The 2,278-nt window shown below is 39.9% G+C and overlaps 1 protein-coding gene across 1 annotated transcript in view; it reads right to left on the minus strand.

Moving 5' to 3' along the window:
* ovol1a (ovo-like zinc finger 1a) overlaps nt 1–687 on the minus strand; it is a 16,465-nt gene extending 15,778 nt beyond the window's left edge. Inside the window, exon 1 of the mRNA XM_034857341.1 lies at nt 673–687. The gene's annotated coding sequence lies outside the window, so the exon portion shown is untranslated. The remainder of the gene's footprint in view (nt 1–672) is intronic.
* Nucleotides 688–2,278: the final 1,591 nt, after the last annotated feature.

A 2,278-nucleotide genomic window follows, 5' to 3' on the forward strand; every position in this document is an offset into this window, starting at 1 on the left:
GTATCTATCTATCTATCTATCTATCACTATGTTTGGTCCTATAGTTCCTAGAACACGCAACAAACCTGTCCCACAAATCTGATTCATAGAGTAAATAATTAGCAGATTAATCAATAGTGAAAGTATTCTTTATTTCCTCATTAGTTTCCACAAAGTCTAGTCTTCGTTTGTGCAGGAGACAACCTTAAGTTTGTAGGAATGTCGTTTACCTTCCTCTAGTTATCTGCTGGTTACTGTGGATTCACATTTCATAGTAGTACCACAGTGGATAAATACTGTATGTGTCAGGGATGTTGCCGTTTAACAGCAGTATCATAGTACTTCAGTTAGTATAACGTTACTTTAAAAAGACAAATAAGGCCTGTTATGTGTGAATGAGTCATTCAGAGATCAGTGTTTGCCCCACCTTCCCCTCCCTGCTGTGTGTTTACAACCCCCTCCTGCTTCTCCACTGTTCTCTTGTCTTTGTAATTAACACACACACCAACACACACACACACACACACACACACACACACACACACACACACACACACCACACAGATAAAGACGTACACATATAAGAGATAGAACTGCACTTTCTCAAACTCTCTCTCTGTCCCTCTCTTTCTCTCTGTCTCTCTCTCTCACACACACACACGCACACACATGCACACACATGCACACACAGACACACACACACACACATTTGTCACTATTTCTCAGCTGGTTTAACACTTGTTCTTGGAATTCATGGTCAACAAATCTCAACAAGTTTTAAGTTAAATGGCAGGAATTATTAAGTATTTTGACTAATAGTTAAGATCAGAAGATCTTGATTGATTGACTTGATCACAGATGAGTAGGTATGGTTACATTTTAGTTTGGATACGGTTTTGAAACCATAAATAAAAAATGAAAGTAATCATTCATTTTACCTGAAAATGTTGTATGGAATCATTAATGTTATTTTTGGGTCAATTTGGTTGAAAGAAATCCATATTTCTGATATAAAACACTTTGAAGCGGGTCAACTTAACATATGTAAATGTTTGCATGAACAACTATGACGTAAACTGAACAATTTTCACAGACATATGACTAACAAAGGTGGGTTTAAAATCCAAAGTAGCCCTCAGTATCTGTTGTGGCCACCAGTACTGGATTAAGTACTGCATGAATACCCGTCCTCATGGAGACTACTGCACCAGACTGGCCAGTCCTGGTGGTTGTTGTTGTTGTTGTTGTCATCCTGGACCCATGCCGCGGGCGTGATATTTGTTTGTTGTTCCACGTGGTCGGCCACTGAGAGGACGATCAGCTGCCCAAGGCTGCCCAAGCGTCCATATTTCATGAGTTCGGAGAGAGAACAGGTTGCTCTAGTCTACATGTTAAACATATCATCATGAAGGCAGAACCAATCAGCCAATTCTTTTACCTTTAACTATTTATTGCATTACCTTTCTTCTGATGAAGGTGACAAAACATGGAAATCACCCCAACAAGTTGTTTTTACACAAAATAAGAAACTATTTTATGGTGTCCTACATCGTAGTGTGTTTAGAGACGCCTTCCTAGACCTGTTGTAAACAAACTGTTAGAAATCTCCAGCAACACATAACCAAATAGACTCATTTGAGATTTAGGAGAAAGATGTGTAAAAAGTACACGGATCACTGACTTGAAAATCTGTTGTTTTTGACCATGTTACACAGCTCGGGGCCTTGAACAGATGTAAGGCGTAGCATTTTCTGCAGAATGTGTCACTTCAAAACTCACTCTTCACACAAATTCTAATAAATTCTCATAATCTAGAAAAGTAGGCTTTTTATGTAGCTGTTCAGGAGGACCAAACGCAGAACATGAGGGTTGAATTCATTCAGAGGTTTCTTGGCTCCAAAATGTTAACATTACATTTTTATACTATAAATGTCATTTTTAACATGTTAACATGCACATGGGCCATTTAGTGGGCAGTATACAGAAGTACAATAGACCTTTTTCACGGCAGACGTGTTGAAATAGCACAGGTGTATTCAAAACCATTAATGGTGGCTGCATTCCACTTAGGAGAGGCCCTGGTGTTGTGCATGCTGATTCACTGAAACAGCTCACTGGGATACTTGTTGGAATTGAGCCATCGTTAAGGTGATCAATTTCACTTGGGCTTTTTCTTCTATGACAAGTCAAAAGGTCCATGTGTTGAAGCTATACCATAGACCAGGGGTCTTCAACAGGGGGTCCGCGACCCCTAGGGGGTCCGCGGAGGTACTGCATGGGGCTCGCGAAAGTTTTGGTT

This window comes from Etheostoma cragini, chromosome 19 (genome assembly GCF_013103735.1).
Source record: "Etheostoma cragini isolate CJK2018 chromosome 19, CSU_Ecrag_1.0, whole genome shotgun sequence".
NCBI classification, from domain to species: Eukaryota; Metazoa; Chordata; class Actinopteri; order Perciformes; family Percidae; genus Etheostoma; species Etheostoma cragini.